Here is a 15982-nt window from a genome sequence, read left to right on the forward strand (position 1 = left end):
TGTGAGTGGGGCTGTAAATTGGTACAGCTGCTGTGGAAGACAGTACGGAGATGTCTCAAAAAATTAAGCCTAGAACTACTATATGATTGAACTTTTCTACTCTGGAGTATTTATCTAAAGAAAGTGAATCCTAACCTGCACCCCATGTTCACTGCATTCCCTAGTTCATTTCAGAAACATTTACAATAGCCAAGAAATTGAAACAATTTAGGTGGTCATCAACAGATGAAGTGATAAAGATGATGCAGTGTAAGTGTATGTATATACAATGGAGTACTACTCAGCCACAAAGAAGAATAAAAACTGGCCATTTACAGGAATGTGGATAAACCTGGAAGGTATTATGCAAAGTGAAATAAGTCAGAAGGAGAAAAACAAATACCATATGACCTCACTCATCTGTGGAATATGAAAACAAACTAATTAACAAAATAAATAAAATAAAAACAAACACCTAGATACAGAGAACAGACTACTGGTTATCAGAGGGGAAAGGGCAGGGTGGGGAAAGGCAAAATGGTAAAGGGGATCAGCTGTATGGAGAGGAATGGGAACTAAATGTTGGGGGGTGAACACATGGTAGAGTAGACAGGAGCAGAAATACAATGCCATCCTCATAAAATGTTATTTTAAAACCTCAAGAAATTAAAATTTAAAAAGAGTAAATGTAATTATCACTGAATCTACAGTGGTGGCAAGAAAAAAATCTATCATTCCAACAAATGGCATCACAGTTTCCCCAAAATTTACTGTTTACAAGTAAAGATACCGCCTTTCTGTCTGGAGGCAGCGGTCTGGTGAGCTGAGATGGGTGCCTATGAGCACAGCCAGGAGCCGGGGGTGCTGGGGAGAAGCAGTCGGAGGTGAGGCGCTTTCTGCTCAGGGTGTGCTGCTGGCAGTACCACCAACTTTCGGCGCTACCCGGGCCCCCTGCCCCACCCCGCCTGACAAGGTCCACAGGCTGCCATACAAGTCCAGTCCAGTTCAGTTCAGTTCAGCTGGACTCAGTCATGTCCAACTCTTTGCGACCCCATGAATCACAGCACGCCAGGCCTCCCTGTCCATCACCAACTCCCGGAGTTCACTCAAACTCATGTCCATTGAGTCAGTGATGCCATCCAGCCACCTCATCCTCTGTTGTCCCCTTCTCCTCCTGCCCCCAATCCCTCCCAGCATCAGGGTCTTTTCAAATGAGTCAGCTCTTCGCATCAGGTGGCCAAAGTATCGGAGTTTCTGCTTCAGCATCAGTCCTTCCAATGATCACTCAGGATTGATCTCCTTTAGGATGGACTGGTTGGATCTCCTTGCAGTCCAAGGGACTCTCAAGAGTCTTCTCCAGCACCACAGTTCAAAAGCATCAATTCTTCGGCGCTCAGCTTTCTTCACAGTCCAACTCTCACATCCATACATGACCACTGAAAAAACCATAGCCTTGACTAGACGGACCTTTGTTGGCAAAGTAATGTCCAAGCAAGGTTATATCATACATCCATTGGTGTGCACCGCAGTGCCCCCAAACTCCCAGGTCCTAAGGGTGCCACCCATGCCAAGCCTGTCCACTATGGTGTCAACTGGCTCAGGTTTGCTTGACGCCTTCAGTCGGTTGCGAGGAGCATGCTGGACACCACCGCTGGGCCCTGAGGGTCCTGAATTCCTCCTGGGTTGGTGAAGATTCTACATAAAAATTCTTTGAGGTCATCCTCATCGATCCATTCCATAAAACTATCAGAAGAAACCTTGGCATCCAGTGGATCACCAAACCAGTCCACAAACATGGGGGGGTGTGGAGGCTGACGTCTGCAGGCAGAAAGAGTCGCGGCCTAGGCAGGGGCCGCAAATTCCGCCACACGACTGGTGGTTCTCGCCATGCAGCTCGAAGAAGTTGCAGTCCTCTCAACTTCACCATTACTGCTAATACAAGTAGTGTTTGTAAAATTCCTACCTAATGAACAATTTAAGACGTTCTTGTCCTTAAAAAAGAGGGAAAACAAAGAAGTAAAAATACCTTGAGGATTAAGTTTGAGTGATACAGTTGAGATTAGGAGAGCATGGTAAGAAGACCAAAGAAGGCTTTCCTTTCCTTGAGTCATGATTGTATTAGAATAAGGCACAAAAGAAAAATGCCATTTTTCCTTTCATAAAATAATATTGCAATGTTTTATTTACTCTTTGTTCAAAAAGGGAATACGTTTGGCCTACTTAGTATAATGGAGATCTTTTGAACAAGTTAAAAAGAAAAACCACACGCACACACAATTGCTAAATAGAGTAAGAATGCTCCTAAAACTAGATAGAATGTATATATTTTTCAAAAATATGCATGAAGATATAAGAGCACTAACAAAGCAGTGACAACTTGACATCTCAGAGGGAAGAAACAGACAGAGGGTCCCTTCAATCCCTCAAGGAATATGCTGATTCTCAGGTATGAACTGAGAGGCTGAAAAAAAATTGGGATGTCTTATAAGACCAACCTAGACAGCATATTAAAAAGCAGAGACATTACTTTGCCAACCAAGGTCCGTCTAGTCAAGGCAATGGTTTTTCCCGTGGTCATGTATGGATGTGAGAGTTGGACTGTGAAGAAAGTTGATCGCCGAAGAATCGATGCTTTTGAACTGTGGTGTTGGAGAAGACTCTTGAGAGTCCCTTATACTGCAAGGAGATCCAACCAGTCCATTCTAAAGGAGATCAATCCTGGATGTTCATTGGAGGGACTGATGCTAAAGCTGAAACTGCAATCCTTTGGCCACCTCATGCGACGAGTTGACTCACTGGAAAAGACTCTGATGCTGGGAAAGGTTGGGGGCGGGAGGAGAAGGGGACGACAGAGAATGAGATGGCTGGATGGCATCACCAACTCTGTGGACATGAGTTTGAGTGTACTCCGGGAGTTGGTGATGGACAGGGAGGCCTGGCGTGCTGTGATTCATGGGGTCGCGGAGAGTCGGACATGACTGAGCGACTGAACTGAACTGAACTGAACTGATAAGGCTGAAGCATAAGAATTGGAGTTCAGAATGCATTAAGGAAGCGGGTCACTGATGTAAATACCCTAGTTTTTATTTGAAACCCCTGAGGGTTATACCTTAGAAATAAAGACAAACTAAAACGTGTTGGGGCCTAAAAAGATTGAAAATTGTTTTTAAGTCAACATAATTCCTGATTTGATTGAGATGATCTTCTTGATCTGATTGACACAAGTAGCATAAATATTCTGGAGGACGCTAATACAGCCAAAGATTCAATTTGCCTCTACATATATTCATATGTAATGTGCATCATTAAATTACAAGGGATACCAAGAGACAAGACCTAATGATCAAACACAAACAAGCCAAAAAAAAAAAGCATACAAATAAAATAGCAGAAATAGACTCACAGGTGATTTAGATATTAGAAGTAACAGACCCTAACTCTTAAGATATATAATTTTATCCTCAATATTTAGATGACAAAATGAAGATTTTCAGCAGAAAAGTAAAAATTCTGTTTTCAAAAAAGAACACATGTTAATTTTAGAATTGAGAAATACAACTGAAAATAAGAACACGATAAATGAAAGTAGCTGGACCCAGGAGAGAAAACAACAACCAGTAATTTGAACAGGAGAGCTTAACACAGAGAATAGTTAACTAGACATGAATTTATTAAGTGACTGAAAGAGTGGGATAAGATCCCTAAAATATCACAGAGTAGGAACTTCAGTTAGTCATGACCACACCTGCAGCAGAAACAGGGAAACCAAGGAAAGACACTGACATTCCTAAAACTTGGAACCCGTAAGGAAGAGCCCTATGAAGCTGAAACGTCGGCCTCTGAGGAGGCACTGGCCATCTGGTATTGGTGTTCCTGGGCCTGTGACTTAATCTCCGAGATTCTGTAGTCTCAGAACAAGGGATGAGCAAACTGCATTCAGCTGTTGCTACAGGAAGGCGTTTCAAGAAGTATGGCTGGAGGTAATGCTCAAATGATGTGCTAGCAGAAAGAAATCTCATAGGAAACTCACAGGACGTTAAGAGTAAGAAGCAAGCTCCTTCTTCCTCCTCCAATCTTGCACGCTCTGTCTAGCGTTTCCTCTTGTTAGATGCTAGTGCAGAACCAGCTGACAAAGCAGAAATGCGGTTTGTAGCATCCTGGCTCAGCATCAAGAAGCAGAGTACAGAAGAGAGGGCTTGGAGCCAACAGGCGATAATAGATACTGACACAGTAGAGTTAACAGCAGGTTAAACTCAGTGAAGAGAGCACTTGTTATTTGGAAGATGGGACAGAAAAAAATATCTAGACTAAAGCAGTAGAAAAGAGAGATAATACAGAAATGGAACAAATTAAGAGTTCTAATATGCATGCAATTGAGTCCCAGAAAGGGAAGAGAGAGAATGGAAGCAAAGCAATATTTGAAGCATAATGACTGATGATTCCCACCCCCGCAAAAAAGGATGGCGGCACAGATTAAAGAAACCCGATAAACACTGAGAAAAGTGTCTGTAGAGGTAGTGCACGTGTGTGTGAGCGCTCAGTCGTGTCTGACTCTCTGCGACCCCACGGACTGTGGCCCGCCAGGCTCCTCTGTCCGTAGGATTCTCCAGCAAGAATACTGCAGTGAGCTGCCATGCCCTCCTCCAGGGGATCTTCCAGGCCCAGGAATCGAACCCATATCCCCTGCCTCTCCTTTGTAGGCAGGTGGGTTCTTTACCACTGAGCCACCTGGGAAACCCCAGGGATAGTAGAGTGAAACTGAAAATCAAAGACAAGAAAAAACTTTTTTAGCATTCTTATAGAGGGAAAAATAATCAGATTTTTTCTGTGCTTTTTCTTCCTATAACTAATAAATGATTCTCATTTATTGATTGTCATCACCAGTCACTCACTTACCTGTCAATAAAATGTGCTTTATATTTCCTTTTCACTTATTTCTATACCCAACTTATCACAAGTCCATTTCTTGATTGTTCCACTGTATATTGGAAATATATTCTTTCAATGCTCATCACTATTCCTCTACTCTCAGCTGCCATTATCTCTAAGTCATAGTATAGGTAGAATTTAGAGATATTTCAGATTCAGTTTCAGAACACCACAATAAAGTGAATATCATAATAAGGAAAATTATGAGTTTTTTTTGTTTCCCAGTGCATATTAAAATTATGTTTATACTGTATTATATTTTGCATGTGTTAGTTGCTCAGTTGTGTCTGACTCTTTGCGACCCCATGGACTGTAACTTCCCAGGCTCCTCTATCCATGGAATTCTCCAGGCAAGAATACTGGAGTGGGTGGCCATTCCCTTCTCCAGGGGATCTTCCCAACCAAGGGATCAAACTCTGGTCTCCCACATTCTTCACTTTGGAAGGTTTTCTTATCTCTTCTTGCTTTTCTTTGGAACTCTGCATTCAGATGGGTGTTTTCCTTTTCTCCTTTGCCTTTCACTTCTCTTCTTTTCTCAGCTATTTGTAACACCTCCTCAGATAACCATTTCGCCTTTTTGCATTTCTTTTTTGGGGGGATGGTTTTGATCACCACCTCCTGTACAATGTTACAAACCTCTGTCCATAATTCTTCAGGCACTCTATCATATATAATCCTTGAATCTATTTGTCACCTCCTCTGTATAGTCATAAGCAAATTGATTTAGGCAGTACTTGAATGGCCTAGTGGTTTTCCCTACTTTCTTCAATTAAAGTCTGAATTTTGTAATTCAGACTGAGCCAGGGTCAGCTCCTAGTCTTGTTTTTGCTGGTTCTTGTTTTTGCTGACTGTATAGAGCTTCTCCACCTCCAGCTGTAAACAAAATATAATTAGTCTGATTTTAGTATTTACCATCTGGTGATGTCCATGTGTAGAGTCATCTCTTGTGTTTTTAGAAGAGGGTGTTTGCTGTGACCAGCACATTCTCTTGGCAAAACTCTGTTAGCCTTTGTCCTGCTTCATTTTGGACTCCAAGGCCAAACTTGCCTACTACTCCAGCTATCTCTTGACTTCCTCTTTTGCATTTCAGTTCCCTACATTAAAAAGGACAGTTTTTTTGGTGTTAGTTCTAAAAGGTCTTGTAGGTCATCATAGAACTATTCAACTTCAGCTTCTTCAGTATTTCTGGTTGGGGCATAGACTTGGGTTACTGTGATATTGAATGGTTTGCATTGGAAATGAACCAAGATCATTATGTCATTTTTGAGATTATACCCAAGTACTGCATTTTGGACTCTTTTGTTGACTATGAGGGCTACTTCAATTCTTCTAAGGGATTCTTGCCCACAGTAGTAGATATAATGGTCATCTGAATTAAATTCTCCCATTCCTGTCCATTTTATTTCACTGATTCCTAAAATGTCAATGTTCACTCTTGCTGTCTCCTGTTTGACCACTTCCAATTTACCTTGACTCATGGACCTAACATTCCCGGCTCCTATGAAATATTGTTATTTACAGCATCAGACTTTACTTTCAACACCAGACACACCCACAACTGGACATAATTTCCACTTTGGCTCAAGCAGCCTATTGGACACCTACCGACCTGGGGGGTTCATCTCTCAGTATCAGATATTTTTGTCTTTTCATACTGTTCATGGGGTTCTCAAGGCAAGAATACTGAAGTGCTTTGCCATTCCCTTCGCCATGGACCACGTTTTGTCAGAACTCTCCAACATGATCCGTCTGTCTTGGGTGGCCCTACATGGCATGGCTCATAGTATCATTGAGTTAGGAAAGATTGTGGTCCATTTGATCAGTTTGGTTAGTTTTCTGTGATTGTGGTTTTCATTTTGTCTGTCCTCTGATGAATGAGGATAAGAAGTTTGTTTAAGCTTCCTATTGGGAGGGACTGTCTGTGGGGAAAACTGGGCACAGTAAAAGACAGAAACTGTACAGACCAATATAAGTAAAAGCTATTAGGAAGAGGTGACAAGAATACACAGAAGAACTATACAAAAATGATCTTAAGAATCTGGATAACCACAATTGTGTGATTACTCACTTAGAGCCAGACATCCTGGAGTGGGAAGTCAAGTGGGTCTTAGGAAGCATCACCACGAAAAAAGCTAGTGAAGGTGATGGAATTCCAGCTGAACTATTTCAAATCCTAAAAGATGATGTTGTTAAAGCGTTGCACTCAATATGCCAGCAAATTTGGAAAACTCAGCAGTGGCCACGGGACTGGAAAATGTCAGTTTTCATTTCAATCCCAAAGAAAGGCAATGACAAAGAATGTTCAAACTGCCACACAATTGCACTCGTTTCACATGCTAGCAAAGTAATATTCAAAATCCTTCAAGCTAGGCTTCAACAGTACATGAACTGAGAACTCCCAGATGTTCAAGATGAATTTAGAAAAGGCAGAGGAGGCAGAGATGAAATTGCCAGCATCTGCTGGATCATAGAAAGGATAGAGAATTTAAAAAAAATCTGCTTCTGTTTCACTGACTATGCTAAATCCTTTGACATAAATCTCTATGGCAGATTTATGTCTGACATAAATCACAGGAGTATCTTTTTTGATGTCTCTTCCAGAATAATAGAAATAAAAACAAAAATAAACAAATGGGACCTAGTTAACTCAAAAGACTTTGCACAGGGAAGGAAACAATAAGCAAAAAGACAATCCTAAAATTGAAAAAAACTCATTTGCAAATGATGTGACCAACAAGGGATTAGTCTCCAAAATTTACAAACAGCTCACGAGGCTTAACACCATCAAAAGAAGCAACCCAAGCAAAAAATGAGCAGATGATCTAAAAAGACATTTCTCTAAAGAAGACATACAGATGGCCAAGAGGTACATGAAAAGATGCTCAACATAACTAATTATTAGAGAAATGCAAATCAAAACTTCAATAGCCACACCAGTGAAAATGCCCATCATCAGAAAGTCTGCAAACAGGAAATGCTGGAGAGGATGTGAAGACAAGGGAACTCACTTGTACTGTTGGTGGGAATGTAAATTGGTACGGCCACTATGGAGAACAGTATGGAAGTTCCTTTAAAAAAAACTAAAATCTACCATATGACTCTGCAATCCCAGTCTTGGGCACCTACCCAGAGAAAAACATGATCTGAGATGATACCTGCACTCCACTGTTCGTTGCAACACTGTTTCCAATAGCCAAGACATGGAAGCAACCTAAATGTCCATTGAAAAAGCTATAGATAAGGAACACATGTATAATGGAATATTCAGTTCAGTTCAGTCTCTCAGTTGTGTCCGACTCTCCGTGACCCCATGAATCACAGCACGCCAGACCTCCCTGTCCATCACCAACTCCCGGAGTTCACTCAAACTCATGTCCATTGAGTTGGTGATGCCATCCAGCCATCTCATTCTCTGTCGTCCCCTTCTCCTCCCGCCCCCAATCCCTCCCAGCATCAGAGTCTTTTCCAGTGAGTCAAGTCGTCGCATGAGGTGGCCAAAGTATTGGAGTTTCAGCTTTAGCATCAGTCCTTCCAATGAACACCCAGGATTGATCTCCTTTAGAATGGACTGGTTGGATCTCCTTGCAGTCCAAGGGAATATTACTTAGTCGCTAAAAAGAATGAACTAATGCCGTTTGCAGCAACATGGATGGACCTAGAGATTGTCGTCCTGAGGGAAATAAGTCAGACAGAGAAGGGGACATATCATATGTCATCACTTACATGTAGAATTTAAAGAGCAATGAGAGGCCTCCCAGGTGGCATTCATGGTAAAGAATCCACCTGCCAGTGCAGGGGACATGAGAGACTTCGGTTCAGTCCCTGGGTCACGAAGATTCCCTGGAGGAGGGCACGACAACCCACTCCAGTATTCTTGCCTGGAGAATCCTACGGACAGAGGAGCCTGGTGGGCTATAGTCCATAGGGTCGCAAAGAGTCTGACACGACTGAAGCAGCTTAGTACACACATAAAGAGAAATGATACAAATGAACTTATTTGCAAAACAGAAACAGACGCTTGACAGACTTAGAGAATGAGCTTACCATTGTCAGAGGGAAGGATGGGAGGAAGGGATAATCAGGGAGTCTGGAATCCATCTGTACACATTGCTGTATTTCAAATGGATAACCAACAAGGACTACTGTATAGCACTGGGAACTCTGCTCAATATTAGGAGGCAGATTGGGCGGGAAGGGAGTTTGGGGGAAAATGGATACATGTAAGTGTGTGGCTGAGTCCCTTTTCTGGCCACCTAAAACTATCACAACATTGTTAATCAGCTGTGCTGTGCTGTGCTGTGCTGAGTCTCTCAGTCATGTCTGACTGTTTGCAACCCCACGGACTGCAACCCGCCAGGCTCCTCTGTCCATGGGGATTCTCTAGGCAAGAATACTGGAGTGGGAATCCTATGCCTTCACCAGGACATCTTCCCAACCCAGGAATGAACTGGATTCTCCTAATAATCACCTACAATCCAATACAAAACAAATCTTTAAAAAAATATATGTTGAGTACATCTGTGGTAGTGTGCCATTTAAGGCCTGTGTTCCCTTTTTGATTTTCTGTCTGGGTGATCTGTCCATTGATGAGATTGCAGCATTAAAGCCCCCACTATTATTACATTACTGTTGATTTCTCTTTTTATGGCCATTAGCCTTTGGCTTATATGTTGAAGTCCTCTTATGTTGGGTGCATGTATATTTTACAGTTGCTATATTTTCTTCTTGGGTTCATCATTTGATCATTATGTACTGTCCTTTGTCTCTAACATTCTTTATAGTCTATTTTGTCTGAGTATTGCTTTTGATTTTCATTTGCATGGAATTTCTTTTTCCATCCCTTCACTTTCAGTCTGTATGTGCTCCTGGCTTTGAGTTGAGACTCTTGTAGACAGCATGTATTCATGTCTTGTTCTTGAATCTATTCAGCCAGTCTGTCTTTGGGAGCATTTAATCCATTTACGTTTAAGGTAATTATTGATATGAATGTCTTATTGCCATTTTGTTCATTGTTGTGGATTTGTTTTTGAGGATCTTTTTTCTCCCTTCCTCTTTCGTTCTCTCGTGGTTTGATGTCTACCTTTAGTGATGTGTTTAGGTTACTTTTTTCGTTGTGCATATCTATTATAGGTTTGTGGTTCCTATGAGATACAGTAGTTTATCTATATGCTGCTGTATAGTAGTAGATATATAGTAGTCTATCTATAACAGACGGGATGCAGTAATACTATACCGCATTTGGTGTAGTAGTCTATAGATAAACAAGGTTGCTTCAAGTTGTTGATCTCAGTGATTTCAAATGCATTTCCAATCTTCTGCATTTTTATTCTCCTCCTCTCGTGATCGCTGGTTGTGATACCGTATTTGTGTGTGGAGGATTTCACATCTTTCCTTTAGGATAGTACCGGTGAGCCTCCCCATTTGTAATTTTCTAGATTCTGGTTGTGGCCTCTTCTTTTTCTTCCTAGAGAAGTTCCTTTGTGGATTTGTTATAATGCTGATTTGGTGGTGCTGAATCCTCTTAACTTTTACTTGTCTGTGAAACTTTGGACTTCTTCATCGAGATAGCTTTGCTGAATAGATTATTCTTGGTTGTAGGTTTGTTCCTTTTATCACTTTAAATATCTCTTGCCACTTTTTTTCTGGCCTGCAGAGTTTCTGCTGAAAAATCAGATGATAACCTTATGGGGGTTCCCTTGTATGTTATTTGTTGTTTTTCCCTTGTTGTCTTTAATATTTTTTTCTTTATCTTTCATTTTTTTTCAGTTGCTTAATCTGTGCCTCAATGTTTTCCTCCTTAAGTTAATGGTGTATTGGACCCTCTACACTTCCTGGACTTTAATGAGTGCTTCCTTTCTCTTGTTATTAAAGTTTTCAACTCTAATCTCTTCAGATATTTTCTCAAGCTCTTTCTCTCTCTCCTCCTTCTGGTACCCCTGTGATGTGACTGTTGGCATGTTAAGTGTTCTTGCAGAGGTCTCTGAGACCATTCTCATTTCTTTTAACATTATTTTTTCTCTGTTCTGTTCCATAGCAGTGATTTCCACCATTTTGTCTTCCATCTCATTTATTCTCCTCCCTTAATTATTCTGCCATTAATTCCTTCTAGCATATTCTTCATTCCAGTTACTATATTATTCATCGCTGTTTGTTCTTAAGTCTTCTAGCTCTTTGTTAAACATTTCTTGTAACATCTTCGTCTGTGCCTCTGTTCTTTTTCTGAAATCTTGGATAATCTTTACTATCATTATTTTGTATTCTTTTTCAGCTATGTTGCCTATCTCTTCTTAATTTAGCTATTCATTTGGTTTTGTCTCATCCCTCCGTCTGAAGCATATTTCTCTGTGATCTCATTTTATCTAATTTTCTGTGTTTGTGGACGGCTTCCACCTGGCTCCTCATGTTTCCTGTGTCTGCCCTCTGGTGGGTGAGGCTGGTCCTGAGGCTTGTGGAGGCTTCCTGGTGAGAGGGTCTGGTGCCTGCCCACTGTGGCTGGAGCTGGGTCTTGTCCTTCTGATGGGCAGCGCTGTGTCTAAGAGTGTGTTTATAGGTGGCTGTGGTGTTAGGTTGGCTTCAGGCATCCTGTCTGCTGATGGATGAGTGTTGTTCCCATCCTGCTGGTTGTCTGGCCCGAGGCACTCTGGCACTGGAGCCTGTAGGCTATTGGGTAGGGCCAGGTCTTGATGCCAAAACGGCAACCTTTGTGAGTGCTCACGCTGACCGATAGTCTCTGGGGCCTCTGCCACCAGTGTCCTTACCCTCCACCCCCCGTGAGCCACACCTTCCCCAAGGAAACCCTCCAAGGCTTGTAGGCAGGTCCAGCCCTGGTTCCTGTGGAGTTACTGCTTTGTGCTGGGTCCCAGTGTATGCGAAATCTCAGGTGCGCCCTCCAGGGATGGAGTCTCCATTTCCCTCTGTCCTGTGGAACTCTTGCACTCAAGTCCCAACAGCCTCAAGTCCAAATGTTTTGGGGACCCTCCTCCTGATGCCAGGTCCTCAGACTGAGGCGCCTGGCGTGGGGCTCGGGACTCTCACTCTTGTGGGAGAAACTCTGCAATATGATTATTTTCCAGCTTTGGGTCACCAACCTGGCCGGTATGAGATATGACTATGTCACAAAAGCACCCTTCCTGCAATCGCATTGTAGTCTTTGAGTGTAAAATATCTTTCTTGGTAGGTTCCAGTCATCTCTATGAATGGTTATTGGGCAGTTGGTTGTGGTTTGGGTGTTTTTGTGAGAGGAGGTGAGCTCAAGTTCTACTCTGCCCTCTTTTCCAGAATTGAGGGTCTGTTTCCGTCTGGATCTTGCGGCTTCTCTCCTCAGTGTGTGCCAGCTGTTAGTCCCTTGCTATGGAGGGGGTAGGGACCAAGGCTCTTGCACACTTCTGGGAAAACCAGCACAGGGCCTGGCACCTGCTGACACATTTCCTAGCAGTGGGCATTATCTGCAGCCTTCCAGGACAGCGGGGGAAAGTTCTGGTGCATGCCTGTGGAGTTCCTGGAAGCGGGGGCTCGGTGCACCCTCCCAGGTCAGTGGGAGGCAGGGCCCTGTGCCTGCTCACGTATCTCCTAGCACCAGGCGTTTCCACGCCCTCCCAGGACAGAAGGGTCAGGGCCTGCTCACAGGTCTTGTAGTACCTGCCTCTGCAGCCCACAGGGGCAGTGGTGTGGCACCCACCCCTGAAATCCCGCAGGCAATGTCTTGTTCCCTGGGAGGGCTCACAGGAAGCAAGCTCTTATGGTGGCTCCACCCTTCTACCCGTGCTCTCCCAAATAATGGTGACTTGCTTCTTTGGTGGGCCCAGGAGTCTTCTGAATCTGCCTCAGCTGCCACAGGCCAGGCTCTTCTGGGCTGTTTCTGTGCAACCAAAGCTGGTCCTCTCCCTGGGTCTGAAGCCTGAGTTTCAGCACCCAGCCCCAACCCGACGCCCACCGACAAGTGTCTCAGGGTGGGGACCTCAGCACAGCGGGCCTGACGTTTTGTGCAGATGCCTGTCTGTTTTGCTGTCCACAGACTGGTTGCTGGGCACTCCACCTAGCCTTCAAAGCACCCCTCCATCCAGTCTGATCTCCCACCAGTGAGGAGCCTCCCCTGGTGCAGGAGCCTTTCCTGCCTCACGGCTCTCTCTCCCCCTGGGGTGCAGGCCCCTTCCTTCCTGCGTCTTTTCCCTTTTGTCCTACTTGGTTACATGGAGGGTTTTTTGGTTTTTTTTTAATCTTTTTGGAAGTCTGAGGTCAGCATTTTATTATCTTTTTTGAAGTCTGAGGTGAGCATCTGAGGTTGTTCCACTTGAAGGTCTGTTTTTAACCTTTTTGTGGGAGAAAGTGAGCTTCACATCCTACTCCTCTGCCATCTTGATCCCCCTATTATTCCTTATATTTCTTTATTGTCCAAAGTTTTTTTAATATTTTTTATAATAAGAAGAAATTACATTATAAAATAGCAAAAGCAAATTAATATTAACATAAAGCTAATCGCTACCTACTTGCAAGGGTCTGACATCTCATTTTTGTCTAATTTATCTTCTGAGTTTTTCTAATACAGTTAACAACTGAATCTAAGTCTATGCCTTGTATAGCATCCAACACACAATATGCTATCAGTATATTTTAAATAATTATTTGAGGTGAGGTATAATATCCAGCAGATGAGAGAGCTTGAATTTATTGATTCAAAAGCAGAAATTACAGGAGATTTTATGTGTACCTGTCAGCCCTGTGCTTCATTCTATCATGGTGAAACTCGCAACTACTTCATCTATAAGAGAAGAAAAAAAAAAAAACCCAGTATCTAATAATGTGACTCACTAACTGAATAATTATATTAACTCTTGGTTTACAGATTTGCAAACATTTTCTGAGGGAACTTAAACAATTAAGTATCACTTGCTAGTTATATTTGTGAGACATTAATAATGTTGCCAAGTAATTTTAATTTGATTACAATAAATTAGATATACAGATGTGTTGTCTAATTTCGGATATACTATCTCAAGACTACGATGTAACTGCATTGATAAAGAAGAGCAGATTCCCTCAGCTTCACCAAAATCTAGATAAGTTTCCCCAATTCCACATGCGTTTCTTTTTGATACAACTGTTTGTCTTACTTTAAAATTATCGTGTTTCTATTAAAGAAATGACCGTGCAGTGAACAAGCACAGAAAACGAACCAATCAAATTTGTATCTTTCATTTCTCCAGTTGTACTTTCTCAGAATTTCAGGATAATGAGATCCAATACTGCAGAGGGTTATTAATACCTAGCAAAATACAGCAAGGTGTATATTTTCTGTTTTCTAGGTAATAATTGTTTTCCATAGGCCCCCAGCCTTAGCTTTCTACTATTCTTGGAATCTTTTTTTCAGTTTTCTATTCTACGTCCTAAAGATTCCTGAATTCACAGAGGTAGAAAACACACTTATGGTTATGAGGGGGGAAAGCAGAGAGAGGGAAAAATGGGAGATTGGGATTGACATAGACACATTCAGTTCAGTTCAGTTCAGTTCAGTCGCTAAGTCGTGTCCGACTCTCCGCGACCCCATGAATCACAGCACGCCAGGCCTCCCTGTCCATCACCAACTCCTGAAGTTCACTCAAACTCATGTCCACATAGACACATTACTATATACAAAATAATTAATAAGTACCTATTGTGTAACATGACATAATACTCTGTAATGGCCTATATGGGAAAAGAATCTAAAAAAGAGTGGGTATATGCATATGTGTAACTGATCACTTTGCTGTAACCTGAAACTAACACAACATTGTAAATCAACTATACTCCAGCAAATTTAAAAAAAATAATAAATAAAAAATACGAAGACTCCTGAATTATTTTTGGCCCCTGTTTTAATGCTAGAGCTAGGGGAAAATCAAAGAGAAAACAACCTAACTGGAGTCAGAAAAAAAAATCAATGATATTTATGAGCCTACTTGGTAAGGACTCCTGGTTTAACATGCAGCTTATTTTGTGGCTTTCACTATGCCTTTCCCATGGTCTAAAGATTCTGAGGGACTTTCCTGGTGGTCCAGTGGCTAAGACTCTGTGTTCCCAATGCAGAGGGCCCAGGTTCAATCCCCGGTCAGAGAACTAGATCCCATAGGTTACAACTAAGGGTTCAAATGCCCCAACTGAAGATCCCACATGTTATAACATCAGAAATCCTGTGCGCCATATGAAGAGCCGGTGCTGCTAAATAAATAAATATTTAAGAAAAATAAAGATGCTGAGAAGAGAGAAGCTTGTGTTAAACCACTGGATTGTAAGTGGTGCTGACACAAATTTAACAGAAGAGAAAGGAGAGCGTGTGAAGAGCAGCGCCGGGGAGAACGCGGGCAGGAAGAGCGGGCTGCCGAGACCAGGCCGCGCAGCCTCGCTTGTCTGCGCCACAGGGTGACGAGGCCGCTAGAAGTACGTGTGCCATTGGAGACCCGAGTGCAGCAGAGTCAGTCCTCACGTTGGCCAGTTACCCTGTCTGACTTGAATGCGACTTGTTTCATTTCTAGAACGCCCAATAAAGCTCCCCCAACTGAATACAGCTGCCTTTGAAAATGTGAGCGGAAGGTAACAAGTGGGTTTGAATAGTGAAATACAACTAGCCTGCCAAGAAGTCATCTCTACTATCAGAAACCTACACTGGAGGCCCTCATTTTTATTCCCACTTTCTAAATGCATGTTGGTCATTCATGTCCAACTTACTGATGTGTGGGCAATAACAGTATACCAGTTAGAAAATGTTAAATAAAGTGTTTCAGTTAGAACCGGCATTCTATTGATTACATGCGGTAGTAATGGTTAATGGGACGTTTGTTGTTGTTCAGTTGCTAAGTCGTGTCTGACTCTTTGGACTGCAGCACACCAGGCTTTCCTGTCCTTCAGTATATCCCAGAGTTTGCTCAAACTCATGTCCACTGAGTCATTGATGCCATCCGACCATTTCACCCTGTTACTCCCTTCTCATCTCGATCTTCCCCAGCATTAAGGTCTTTCCCAATGAAGCGGCTCTTTGCATCAGGTAGTCAGAGTACTGGAGCTTTAACGTCAGCATCAGTCCCTCCAATGAACACCC

The 15982-nt window shown here is 42.5% G+C and overlaps 1 pseudogene; it reads left to right on the forward strand.

Moving 5' to 3' along the window:
• Positions 1-319: 319 nt before the first annotated feature.
• On the forward strand, positions 320-15310 carry LOC148775209 (large ribosomal subunit protein eL15-like; annotated as a pseudogene).
• Positions 15311-15982: the final 672 nt, after the last annotated feature.

Source organism: Moschus berezovskii, chromosome 16 (assembly GCF_049115385.1).
Source record: "Moschus berezovskii isolate FMDL1 chromosome 16, NW_MosBer_1.0, whole genome shotgun sequence".
In the NCBI taxonomy this organism is placed as follows: domain Eukaryota; kingdom Metazoa; phylum Chordata; class Mammalia; order Artiodactyla; family Moschidae; genus Moschus; species Moschus berezovskii.